The 14,760-nt window shown below is 36.1% G+C and overlaps 1 long non-coding RNA gene across 1 annotated transcript in view; it reads left to right on the top strand.

Moving 5' to 3' along the window:
• The first annotated feature begins 5,253 nt into the window (after positions 1-5,253).
• LOC150081969 (uncharacterized) overlaps positions 5,254-14,760 on the top strand; it is a 49,076-nt gene continuing 39,569 nt past the window's right edge. The window contains exon 1 of the long non-coding RNA XR_016547272.1: positions 5,254-5,368. This is a non-coding gene — a long non-coding RNA (uncharacterized LOC150081969). The remainder of the gene's footprint in view (positions 5,369-14,760) is intronic.

Here is a 14,760-nt window from a genome sequence, read left to right as displayed (position 1 = left end):
AGTTTTTAAATAAAGGCTCTGCAGTGATATTTTTTATTTATTTTCATCAACACTACCTATATTTTATTTATTAAATTTTCCATTCATTTGTGTTCTAAGTTTTTGTTCTTTTAAGCCTATCTTTTGCTTCACTAATTCGGATTATCGCTTAATCCGGATTAGAGAGGGTTTACTGTATTTTTAAATTAAGTAAAGAGTTATTTTCTACATTTTTTCCCAACGCTTTCAGCGGTGTCTTTGCCTCACTATATTTCAACATAGCAAAACCACTTAAATTACACCATATATTTGATACCTTGTAGTCTTTTTGCGTTGAGCTTGGTTAATCGATTGTTTTAGATTTTTCACCGAAGCAACTAAGGCCATGAGAAGCCAGTCTGTTGTTATCTTAATTTCTGTTTATTCCGGCTATATCAGAGAAATGCTATTAGAATAGAGTGACCAGATGTCCAAGTTTTCCGGGATCTGCATTAGTTTTTGGCTTTTTTTTTTGGTGACACGGTTTTCTGAAGTTTTAAATGTTAATGGCTTATCCAGAGCAATATTATCATCTGTGTTGGTATGAATTTATTTTCAATATCAAATACGACTTCATAAAAGGCATTCCCATTTCTCTGCATAATGCAATGCAGTCGGAAGCTGGTAGATTTTCTTGCAATTGGAAAGTGGTCGTAGTAAAATAGTGACATACTTTGCCACTACGCTATACGCACCGAACAACTGAGGATTTTCTTCCTTAGAAGATGTAATCGGAAACAGAGGATTTGTTTTCTGAAACCAGCTAGCAACCTGCTGGGGCTTGTGGTATGGCCCGTTCTCTGGTTGGTAGAGCCGGACTGCTGCCACACGAAGGAGCATGTACAGTATTTGGTCGGCGACATTAGAAAGTTTGCTTTTGCATAAAGCCGTTACTGAACAGTGATCAAAGGAGGACATGCCACAGAAGCAGTGGCATGTCCTCCTCTGATCCCCAAACCATAACACCACCTGATGATGATCTTATTTTCTTTTCTTTTTTTTCCCTCTTAAAGATATTTTCAACATTCATTTATTTTACTTTTTTCCAATTTAATTTTTTTACTCCTTTCTCTTTTTTTGCTGGTACCACCGGTTTGGGCCCCAAGTTCTGCGGGATTCTTACCTGTCACTTTCTTTTGAGAGTATGTGTATTGTTTTGACCCACCTCCTCTTGGCGTGGACGAGTACTAGGGAGCAACCATCCGGTGATCACTGCTCTCTAATAGCTAAATGGCCAGAAACAACAAAATAAGAGAACAAGCCACACACTTCGCAGACTTTTTTTTTTATTATTATGGTGACATAGTGTATTTTTTCTGGCGGCACCAGGAGTTTCCCCCAACTCTGCATTTTTGTGGAGTTCAATACTCTGTATAAGGCTAGGGTGTGTGTTTTGTGAGGCATTAGTGTGGTTGTGTTGTTCTTCTGGCCACTGTATAAGGCTAGGGTGTGTGTTTTGTGAGGCATTAGTGTGGTTGTGTTGTTCTTCTGGCCACTGAGCCCAGGGCCTGCGGAGAACCAGCAACACCCAGTTTCCATCACTGCCCCGAGGTGAACCAGGACACATTAGGAGAGAATAATTCTCTCCTAATGTGTTCCGCCAGAGAAAAATTCTCTGGCGGAACAAACCCTGTGGGGAAGGGGTAGCCCAGGCGTCCAGGGAGAGCCCAGAGGAAAAAAATTATTGGAAAGGAAATGAAATAGATAGAAGTGGGTTTGAAAGGAGATAATAGGAAGAGGGTGGGATAAAAGGGGTAGAGAACGGAAGGGGGCAATAGTTGAGGAAACTGCCTGATTTGAAGGGGGGAAAGTAAGGGGACCCCTGGTATAGGACACCCGTCCTGGCCCAGAGGGTGGGAGTTGAAAGTGGGGTGGGCCACCAGGTAAAAGTGGGTAGGGCCACCTAGGGTGGGGGAAAGGACTCAACCACTCCAGGTGGTAAGAATAAAAGAACATAGGGAAGGAGATCCCTATGGTGGGATCTATTTGGAAATAACAGTGCCTTATACCTTGTTATAGGAAAGTTACACACTTCGCAGAGAAAAACCAAACTTTTATATTAGCGTTATCCGGTAATTTCTTACATATGCCTATGGTCTCTGGTTGATTTGTCTGTTTTGCTGGATGAAAAGACCCGTTTCTGGGGGAGGGAACCTTGCTATCTACGCCTGAGACTGACTAACTTAGCCATGGAGTGAAAAAAACCCTTAAGTTCCTCGGGTCATCGACGAGATTAAAACCGGGCCTTTTCCACCCGGTGTGGGGAGGACGGTAACGATACCACTGTGCAACTGCGCACACTATGCAGATTCCCTATAGTTATCTGGCCATTTTAAAGTTCTGATTCATGACTGTACCACAACGGAGTTGAACTGACGTTTAGGTGCCACCGCACACAAGACAACACCACCACCAGTCTGCCACACACACTAACAGTGATGAATCCAGGTGTCATGGCCTCATGTTGCTTTCTCCAAATTCGAATACGCCCATCACTATGACAAAGTTGGAAATGGGATTCATTAGAATAGGCGCCAGGTTTCTGCATTGGTGGTCTAGTGTTGGTGCTGATGTGCTCTTGAACAAGGAGCAGTTTCTTGTGTCTCGCACTGAGTATAGGTACCGATGACGGCCATCTACTGCCAAAGCATATATGAGCTAATGCATGGTGCATAGTAATCAGTCAGTTTAAGGCACTTCGGAGAACCTATGTAGACACTCTTTATCACCAGAAACAGACTACCTAGGGGAGACTGGTACAGATTAAAGGAAAGAGTGCCCCTTAGGTTTAATCCATAAAATAGTCTGACCACCCTATAAATAATCACTTCTATTGCTGTAGAGGACCCTCATATGCATCAGAAAGCTATTTATAGATAACTTAACTCAAAATAATCTGCAATAAACCATAATCAATGACAATCTTCCTCCCAGCTTCATGTTCCATCATGCTAGGAGGAAGATTTCATGGTCCAAGAAGTTAGTGAAGCTATTACTAAGATCAAAGTTGGGGAAACAGCCAAAATCCTCTCAGCCACTGCAGGATCCTCCATAGCTTACCTCCCCATAGCATTCCTCTCAATTCTAGGGAAGGTGGTGGTGCCTCTGTAGCCAGGTGGGCAGGAGCAGCAGTGCGTAGCACACGCTTCTTGATTAGACCAGGGTTCGTGCCTGTGACCACCAAATACGGAGGATGCAGAAAGGTCAGGGAATGACCGCTGCATATCCCTGGAGCAATATGGCCTTAGTTGCTAATGCTCCTAAAATCCAAATAACAACATCTTCTTTTTCCTCAATAGTAATTATACCTTTCTTTTCTGCTTCAGAACTAAGTTTTTGCGTTTTAGAAAAAAATGGTAAAAATCTTTAAAAAAAAAAAAAAAAAAAAATCTTTTGTACTGGTTATTTGGCCATAATCGAGGAATAATTCTATTTGTTATTATAAGTTAAACCCATAAAAGTGCTAAGTGATACAAAACAAAACAAACAGCATTAAAAATATTTAAATTTCATACCTATAGAAAATATGGAACACTATTGCACAACACAAAAAGTCAACTCCTCCACTTCTGTGTTCTCTAACATACACAAAGTGATGTTCACTCTGATGAGCTACAGTGGACCCACACTTTACGATTGGTTCATGATCAAATAACTTTATAATGGTTCACCACGAAAGCCGTGGGACACACTCTAATTACAAGTAGCATCCGTCACTGGGGAACCAATTCAGGAGAACCTAGTCCCGGCCTGTAATCCAGTCATTGTCTTGTTTGCGATACAAACAAAGAATTATTCGCAAGTAGCCCATTTGTGTGAAACACTATTAAGAGACGGTTTGTGTGAAAATAAAGGGAGCCTAAAACTCATTAAATGAAAATGCAGACACTTGAAATATAGTGGCTTTTAGTTACAATTCGTGCAGCCAGAAATATTGCCCATTTAATTATTTTGAAAATTTCGTGTCTTTTGAATTTTAGTGATTTATTTTCGCTGTGAACCAACTCCCATAGCATTCTTCAATCCACTTGGATTGCAAAATCCTGCATCCTTCTAGGTAAAGTAAAATAACTACTTTGCTTGTGTGTTGTAGAAGTATACTGAATGTGCAATCATAGTACTGTACCAACTTTTAAATGTTAAAAGTTAGTACTTTAAACATTATGCTGGGATCTCTAAACATTAGCTCAACTTGTTTATCAGGTAATTGGACTGAATGTCCTTCCACAGTGATTGACTGGCCAAGTTTACCGACACTTTTTTTGGAAGATATTTTGCTACAATTTCTTAAAGGTGTTCCTTTCTGCAATAGCTAATGTTATCACAGTTCTTCCTATTTATTCAGCCAATGAGAATCTTTTTTCCTACTTCTTGAGTGATTAGATGAAGAGCCTGATGTATGAAATGGAAGGTCCCATATCATAGAAAAATAGAATATGGCTGTGAAACAATGTGCCACTGCAGGAATAATCAGTCATGTTGAGTACTCACTAATACAATTAGCTGAAGTCTGCATTGAATGTGCAAGAATGTCACTTATTTGTAAAATCACCATATAAACTAAAAATTTAGTTATATAATATCGGTGTAAATACACCAATATTATATAACTAAACCATAGTTTACCCATAAATTTAACTACATAAGTAGTGTAATTGCATCGTTTGATTTTTATCTCATATTGTGGCTACCTTCACAAGATACCAGGTATTGCACTATTTCGAATAAATAAAGCTTCTCTAGTAGAGGAGACTACTGTTATTTATTCTCAGTGGGTACCACCACCCAGAGGTGTCTCAGAGCTTGTTGGCTCACTCATCGATGGGTGGGCAAAATTAAATGCCATTACACTACTTACGTAGTTAAATTTAAGGGTAAACTATGATGTATTTACACCGATATTATATAGTTAATTTCAACCCATAACATTATGCCTTGTGCATTTAGTCTTCAAAACTAAAAATTGTCTTCAAAAAACTTTGCATATCTTCAAAAAACTAAAGATATGCTTGTATGTCATTTTGAAAGTTTAATGTAATAATTGAAGTTATGCATTAATGTTTTATGACTTTTTTCTTTATTTTGGACCCAGGAATGCATTCCATGACTTTTACATCTTTTGAATACTGTATATATAATTTGTTTGTTCCTGTAACACAGATTGCTGTATGTTTTAGAAACTCATCTCTATTTAGTAACTACTATTAATTAAAAAAAACTAAATTTTTTATATTCCAGAGTAACACCCATGCCTTTTGTCTACAAGATGAAGAGTGTAAGGCTTTTTTTGAATGCTGTGTGAAGAGCAAAGATCGATCACATGGTGAATGTAGATCCCTATCACAAAAGAGTAAGTATTAAAAACTGTATAGTAATATCTTAGAAACTTAGTCATTATGCTTTTGGGATTGTTAGATTAAAATGATGAAATAAATGCAACTTGTATATGATCGGACAAAGAATAGCAATCAAAATCATCTTTGCAGGTGACTCACAAAGGTTTCTGAAAAATTTATTATTATTATTATTTTTTTTTTTTTGGACACCATGTTTTGCTGATATTTTAGGGAACAGTAGTTTTGACGAATCAAAAGTAAGGATCAGAGCCAACTCAAAATTATACAGAACTATTAAATAGCAAAATGAATTTTGTAATTTTATTTATAAATTAATTAAAAACATACTCAAAACAAATGCAAAGATATACTTTACTTTAGCTCTTTTTTACAAATAATAAGATTCTCAGAAATTTTTACAATCTATAAAGGTCATTCAAATGAAAACCACAAAATGTTAAAAAGTTATTTAACAAACTGTGCATGTTGATCTTCATTGCAGTCCATGTTATATTCAACACCCTCCAATGCCTAAATTCCTCAGAAGTTTTATGGTTGGTGATGAAGCTATTCATGTGCCAGCCTCTTCATCTGATGAGAAGTGATGCTCTCTTAGTGCCTGTTTTAGTCCCCAAAATGTGAAAACAGGATCTTGCCATTTCCAGTCATTCACAAACTATATGCACAATAGACAGTTGTATAGTACATTAAACAAAATGGATAAGGGCATCAAAAACAATTGGTGTCACATCTCCATCCAGAAGACAAATGTGCCCTGATCTAGCTTTTCCCAAAGCACACACAACTGAGGACAGCAAACTACAACATGATTGGTTTTATTTTATTTTATTTGGCTGGCTTTGATTGGTTAAGAAGCACATCAGTGTTTTTGATGTGCTTCCAAACCAATTTCCCCAATGCTTAGGTATAAACCTTCTCTTGTCAAGGTAATTCTCCCTTTAAATGATTCTCCCCTTAAAATTCTCATAAGTAATTCTCCCTTTAAAAAACCATCACATGGGTACTCTCAGTTATAGACCTATTGTGCTTAGTAGTTGCTTAGACAAGACATTAGGAAAAAAATCTGTTTTCTAGACTGACCTGCTTCCTAGAAACCAATAATTTCCTAAATCCACATTGATATGCATTTGAAAATCAAGATTCCCACTAGACTTAATAGTAAAAGCTTCCATTTGAGCACTTAGTTATGGCATCTTTGATGTAGAGAAAGCACTGTATAACCTGGAAATATGATGTATTGCATGTTCTATACAAATTTTGATTGTTAGGCCATCTACCAAATTCTATAATTTTTTTTTTTTTTAGCAATACAACCTTTGAAGTTTACATTCATAACACTTTTCTAAGCATTTGTCCAAGAGGGAGTTCCTCAAGGCTCAGTCCTTACAGCTACACTCTTTGCAGCCTGAATTCTGTAACTAGACATGCATAATGCTGTTCATACATGTGTTGATGATCTAGCCATTTCCAGTCATTCACAAAATATATGCACAATAGAAAGATAGTTATATAGTACATTAAATAAAATGGACAAGGACATCAAAGACAAATGTGCCCTAAATTCTCAAAGAATTTCCATATGTTCTGTTAGATTTCTTGGTGTACTCTTACACAATAATCTATATAATATCAGTGTAAATACACTATAGATAACTCTTAAATGAAAAAACTACGGTAGTAGTGTGAAAAGGGCATCATTTTATCTATAAGTGGTATCTCATATTGTGCACCTCCTTCACAACGAGTTGCCATGTCTTGCACTACCTCGAATAATAAGTAACGCTTCACTAAAAGAGAAGACTATTGTTACTTATTCCCAGTTGGCACCACCACCCAGATGGCACCGTTTCAAGGCTGGTTGGCCTCTCATCGGTAGGTGGGCAGGTACCCTGGTATTGCAGACAAGACAATCCAGTTGCGAAGATAATCGCACAATATGAGAGATGCCAAAAGGTGTACATGATAATGTTAAAGTCAAACTAAATTTTGAGAATAGTAACCAGATTAGTCAAAAACATAAAGGGGTACTTTTACCACAAAATATTCAGTTCTGCAAATTGCACTGCTTTAAAACTAGGCATTTGTGAGGAATGATGATAGTATTCTAACTTTTTCTCAGACACTGCCTGCAAAAGGACTTAACTCAAATTGAGAAAGGATGGCTATGGATAAATGTGCAAAAATTTGTTTTCACAAAAATGTAATGAAAAAAAAAATGGGATGAAGTGGGCCCATGTTGTATAAGTTTGCTTCCTTGAATTCTTTATCAGTACTACTATTAATAAAAATAATACAAATATCATATATTCATAGCACATGGGGGGTGTTATGAACATATGATATTTGATCATACAAATTTGTATCAACACAAGAACATATGAACACAAGCCTTTGAATGTCCATTTGCTCTTCTCTTAGGTCTTTTTTGAATTATGCGACAAAGATAAAAACTCACTCAAATCACCTGTAGTGTGGAAGTACTTGTCTGAATTAAAATGGGAAAACATTTACCCAAATATAAAAAAAATAAATAGGTCCATTGCCATTTGGCTACAAGGGTTATCTAATAAATTTTAATCTTAAATTAGTCAATGTATTTCCACACATCCCCAGGAAATCCACCATGTGAAACATTGTATCTAAAGTAAATGTTTTGAGAAATTGGGAAATAACTCTCCCAAGTTGAATTCTACAATTGCAAGTGAATCACTGACCTTGGTTCTCATAACACTCAAACATGTTATGGCAGTTCAAAGACAGGCACTAAAGTCATCTCAGTGGTATCAAGAGTTCCTACATTAGATAGCAGGTGACCTTCATGACCCACCTGCTATCTGTTGATAGAAGAAACATTTGACAATGCTATTTGTTTAAAATGAATGCATTGCCATGAGGATGAAGTACTTATATGTTCTGCTGTGAGTATTAGCTAGCTTCCTTGTATCATTTGCAAAAAAAAAATCCCATATCATCTGTCCATGCCCTCTAAAATTTTGATTAATACTCCCTTAAATTTATTCAAACTATCCATGGCACCAGATGGAAGTTCGTTCTAACAATCAGTTAGTTGTGAAAGCACATTTCTGCACATCTATCCTTTGTCAATTAAAGTTTGTCCCCTTATGTGTTTGAGAATGAGTAAGGATGCCATCAGCCTTAATTTTGGTCATTCCATTTAAAGCCTTAAATATTTCAATTATATTGCCTCACAAATGCCTAGTTTCCAAGTGCTGCAATTTACAGAACTGAAGTCTTTCATGGAAAGGCCCAGCACTGGATTCTGAGGAACTTCACTAATATCATTAGTCCAGAAGATCAGTGTCCATTGATAACCACTCTCTGACTTTTGCTACTCAACCCATCCTTTCTATCTATAGTAGTAACATGCTGTTAATGCCATACTCTACCAGTTTGTACAGCAGTCTTTCATATGAAACAATGCTAAAAACTTTTTACAGAAATCCAAGTATACATCAAAATTGTTTTTTACACCTAGGTCCTCTGTTACTGTGTCATAATAGTTAATCATATTGGCCATACATGATCTTCCTTTATCTAATCCCTATGATTTCTGAATAACAGCATTCTGTCAAAGCAATCCTTCATTACCTTAAATCACTGACTCCATTGTTTTATCTGATACAGAAGTCAAGCATAGAGGTCTGTAATTTCTCATTTCATCCTTTGATCCCATTTTGATAGGAATGCAGAGGGAGATCCAGATATGGAGACCTTTGTGCGTCTCTAATCTGGACCTCCTCTTAAACCTAAGGATGCGTATCTCTTTTGCTGCTGCTTTTAATTGGATAGATTTGATCAACCGCAGTACCTTATTTACTTATTACTTTAATAATTCTCTTCCACTTTCTTCCCAGCTATAAAAATATCATTTATTTCTCAATTATAACTTGGTATACTTTTGATGTTTGCATCTCTAAACTTACTCCTTCATGTATGAATGTAGATACAAAATGTTTATTCAGTTTGTCAGCAACCTGAACCAGATCATCAGTAGTTATGTCATTCATCTCTTCCATTGTTTAAGCAAATGATTCTTTTCTTTGCATTCTTAGCCAGAGACTTCTCATGATATCATCTGTATGCAGATAGATGACCCCTGGCCATCCCTACGTGCCAGGAATGATAACCAACTAATGGTAGTATATCTTATGCTAGAAATTACCTGTACAGTAGATGGTGGGGTTTCCAGGCAAATTGGCTGGAACTGCCTTCTTTAATTAAAAAAAATCTGCCTTAGGTTACCCTTAGTGAATTAATTCAAGACTAGTCTGCACTTATCGTAAATTTGTCTGCTGATAATTTATAATCATCTTATGCATTTGTCTCTTCTGCTACTAGTCTCATCAGTTCATCTGATATCCATTTAGAGATAAACCTTGAACAATACCTCTTATTTGGTACAAAATGCTTAGCAACTTTTATGATTACTTCCCTGAATGAAATTTCAAATTTCCATTTGGAATTTGTTGGTAACATTAGCAGTTGATTCCAGTACAAAGAATTTAAAAACTTGAAACTATTGTAGCCACCTTTACAAAAGCAGAATCCATTTTCTTTACCATTGATACTAGCTATATCTTTAAGTATATCCCACCTAGTGGGATATACTTAAGCTTTCTTCATCTGGAGTTTCTTAATGCATGGCATGAAGTCACTGCTGAAAATCAGATCAAGAGTACCTCTTTTTCTTAGTGCCTCTCTAACATTCTGTTATCAACCCACAAGCAATATTTCTAGAAAGGTAAAATCCCCATGAAAAGATTTTCTGATTTGCCCATTACATTTACTGGGATTTAAAATCCTGCAGCCACAAGAGGCTGACAGTCCTACTTTTCATAATTTTTGAAAGGTTTAAATTAATATAAACTGTTTTGTAATTTCAAAATGTGTATAACTTCTTTTTTTCCCCCAAACGAATTAAGCAGAATTCAGATTAGAGACCTATCATAAACTATACAATACATTTTTCTCCAACATGTATTGGGACACTAAATAATATAGCTTAGGAAAAAACTATAAAATGATCTGAACAGGCTTTAATCCCATCAGCACTCTGGGACTAAAAGTGTTCTTGGAACGCTTTTACAAGTCTTTGGTGCATGGATTTTGAAAATCTTGCTCACCTCTTCCCAGTGACTAATTCTCTGCTTGATCTTAGGAAATCTTGTTTTGGCTCTTAATTTTACTAGTCTAGAAAGATGTGGTAAAAGAAAGCATAAATTTCAATGATGTGTATTAAAGTAAAAACATCATGTTGAAGAAAGTCATGTTCAAATTTATTTTACTAACAGTTTAAGTCTTTCTTTTGAAATTGATTACCATAGCAGACTAAACCAGATGGATGATTCTGACTTGGTCATGGCGTCTTATACTCTCCATGACCTTACAGAAGAAAGGAAAGAGAAGATTCTGTTCTTTCATTCTGTGAGGAAGTACTTTATGACTGCATTGACTACATGGTACACAAATTCCCACTGAAAAATGATTGTTATAAAATGCTGAGGTAACACAAATTTCACAAATTGGCAGTGCATCATCATATTCAAATTTGAAATTTTTTTGGGCAAGTTTCCAATACATCTTGGTGTCATTAAGATAAAGAAATAAATGTTTTTCAGCAACCTATATGAAATAAGAAAGAACTGACAAGAGCACAAGCTTGAAATATAACAGATTATACTTGGATTTTAATAATTCTTCACAACAATGCTGAGTGTCAAAGAATATTTAACTAGGTGAAAAGAACTGACCAGATCTTCTCTTCCTCGTGAAGCTCTGTAAGCATTTGACAGTAAAGTCTGGACAGAGTGTCATGTTATATGCAAAACTTTGACTCAATATTAAAGAGGACAAAGATTAGCAGTGGTAAATGATGCAAGAAAGCATTAGCAAAAAAAAGAAGGCGCCTCCCATTTCACCTATTCATTCGCTATAGTTTGTCTAGTTCTTCCTTGAATTTATTTAAGCTGTCAACTTCGACAACAACAACAGATGGAAGTTTGTTTCAACAATCAACCACCCCATTGGCTAAAGGCAAATTTCCTCATTTCTATCCTACAACCATCCTTCCCCAGTTTGAATTTATGCCTCCTTGTGTTTCATTGAGAGTCAGTATTGAGCTTTCTCAATCCATTCAAAAGCCTTAAACACCTCAATCAGATCACTTTGCAGATGTCTAGTCTCCAGACATTGCAATTTGCAGAACTGATGAAGCCTTTCTTGGGAAGAGCAACCCTTTGTTCAGCTCACCAATCCCATTGCCCTTCTCTGTACTTGTTCCAGCAGCTCCACATCCTTCCTAAAATGAGGCCTCCAGACCTGTATGTATTTACTGAAGATGTGGCCCGACCATCTGTACTGCCAAGCTGCTCTGGCAGCTTGACTGTACTGCTCTGAAAACTCCTTATCTGCTTGCACAATTACCCCAAGGTCTTTCTCATTTTCCATTACCTTGGGTGTAGTACCACACACTTGATATGTTACTCTGGGGTTACTGTTATCCATATGCAGCACTTTGCATTTATCACTGTTTAAGTTCAATTGCTATTTCTCAGCCCATCTGCCTAGCTTTTCTAGATCCCGTTTCAGTAGCATACTGTCATTAACCACCCTGCCAACCTTTGTATCATCTGCAAACTTGGACATTTAAGCCTGATAGCTTTCATCAATATCATTGATAAATATAGAAAACAATAATGGACTGAACACTGGAGTACTCCAATAACATTAGTCCATGAAGAGCAATGACAGTTGATGTCTAATAGGATATTCCAAAAGAAAAATGTTAGGTAAGTTAATGTTTAAAAGCATACTGTATTGATAAACAATCCTACGGTTATTGTATTTTAACATAAAGTGTGTATTTTGCCAGTGAAATTTAATTTATAGTGCAGTCTGGACATTAAACAATCCTCCCACTTTTTCCAAAAAAATAAGATTTTTTTGGAAGCATCCTGCATTTTGCAAAAATCCTGTTTTGGCCAAAAAATTTTTGTTTTCTATCCATTTACAAATGACTGATGTCCAGCTTTTTGAAAGTCAAAAGTTGGCAGTTATGAATACTATATGCTAGTCCATGATGACTCATACAATTGTGTTATCTCCCCTTTAGAATTGTAAAATGTGATGTTTGGATTTTTTCCCTCTCCTGTTGAAGTATCAGTTTTACTGCCATACTAGATGTTCTATCCCCCCCTTTTTTGCAACATAGAATACTATGATGGCACCTTGCAATGCAAATACACTGTAGTTAAATGATTTATTGTTTATGACCACAAATATTACCAGAATTTCTCTTAAGCATTTTTCTGCAAGTTCGGTACCTTCACAAATCATAGTCCTACAGATAGGTAAGATTATGATTTGTGAGAAGTTTTCTGATAGTGGGAACCTCCCATATTGTAGTTTTAAATGTTTTTCACCAACCTTATGTAGAAATAAAACACAAAGAAAACAAAAACTGGAATCTTGATAACTGTATTTATAATAAGTTATATTTGTCTGTATTTACAATAAATTATATTTAACTTTACAACTAAAATATATACATATAAAATATACATTAAAATATACTGGGTTAAGAACAATAAAATACATTAAAATATACTAAATTAAAATCGATAAAACCAAAGCTTTCGAAGGCTCCTGCCTTCTTCTTCAGCGGTCGAAGAAGAAGAAGGCAGGAGCCTTCGAAAGCTTTGGTTTTATCGATTTTAATTTAGTATATTTTAATGTATTTTATTGTTCTTAACCCAGTATATTTTAATGTATATTTTATATGTATATATTTTAGTTATAAAGTTAAATATAATTTATTGTAAATACAGACAAATATAACTTATTATAAATACAGTTATCAAGATTCCAGTTTTTGTTTTCTTTGTGTTTTATTTCTACATAAGGTTGGTGAAAAACATTTAAAACTACAATATGAACATACCCAACCTCAGAGGCCTGTTTGAAGAAGGGAACCTCCCATTTTGATGAAAAGCAGTATTTCACTATATGATGAGTTATACATGATTGTATATAATGGAGTAATGTAAACTATATAATTTATCCTCTCAGGACCCCTCAGTTTACGCAAAGCAAACAGGTTAAAGACATAACAACCACCACTACAACATAATTCCAAATCAGTGATGATTCACAAGTAATAAATACCTTTCTGCAGGGACTGTTAGGCTATGCAATATCATTGCTAGGTTAAGAGTATGTTCTCTGTTAACATACTAATGCAGTGGGCCTCACTATTTTTTTAGTATAATTTTATTATACAGTTTTGTAAATGTACTTTGAAATTATTGTAAAATGAATAATTAAAAACAAAAATTCCATTTATACTTTATAAATGGCTCTGTGGCTAAGGTAATTTGATTTTTTAGCAAATCAGTTACAGCTTTCTTTTATTACCTAAGATTTTATTTATATTCAATGCCCATAGTTCTTGTTTCTCCTGCCAGTGAAAATATACCTCCCTCAGGTTCCATCGTAAGATATCTAAGTACCAAGCTTTGCAGAGTACACATTCTAAGCATTTTTGTTATTAGCATTAGCATATGATGCAAGAAAGCAAGCTTATGCAGCATCAGCCAAAAAAAAAAAAAAAAAAAAAAAAACTCCCATTTCACCCCTCCGTTCGTTCAAAATACCTGTCCAGCTGAGCTTTAAATTTATTTAGGCTATCAACTTCCACAACAACAGATGGAAGTCTATTCCACCAACCAACTACCCGCTGGCTAAAGGCAAATTTCCGCACATCTATCCTACATCTATCTTTCCTCAATTTGAATTTATGCCCTCTCAGGTGATTATTCTGAGCAAGAGGAAGAATCCCATCAGCATTGAGCATGCTCAAACCATTCAAGGCTTTATACACCTCTTTCAGATCACCTCGCCGGTGCCTAGTCTCCAGACACTGTAATTTGCAAAACTTAAGCCTTTCTTCGTAAGAGCAACCCCTTGTTCCATTCACTAATCTTGTTGCCCTTCTCTGTACTCGTTCCAGCAGCTCTACATCCTTCATGAAATGAGGCCTTCAGACCTGTATACAGTACTCAAGGTGTGGCTGACCATTGCCTTATACAAGGGAATAATCACCTCCTTATCCCTGCTAGAAAAATTCCTGTATATCATTGACAAGACACCATGAGCTACTCTTGCAGCCCGTCTGCACTGCTCAGAGGAACTTCATATCTGCCTGCACAATTACCCCTAGGTCCTTTTCATTCTCTAGCATTGTCAGTGTAGTACCACAGAATTGATACGTTGCTCTGGGGTTGCTGTTTCCCATATGTAGTACTTTACATTTGTCAATGTTAAACTTCATTTGCCACCTCTCAGCCCATTGGCTCAACCTTTCCAG

This window comes from Mastigoproctus giganteus, chromosome 8 (assembly GCF_048544385.1).
Source record: "Mastigoproctus giganteus isolate SK-2022 chromosome 8, ASM4854438v1, whole genome shotgun sequence".
NCBI classification, from domain to species: domain Eukaryota; kingdom Metazoa; phylum Arthropoda; class Arachnida; order Uropygi; family Thelyphonidae; genus Mastigoproctus; species Mastigoproctus giganteus.
Note: the sequence above shows the minus strand (reverse complement) of the source record. Positions and strands in the feature narration are given on the sequence as shown.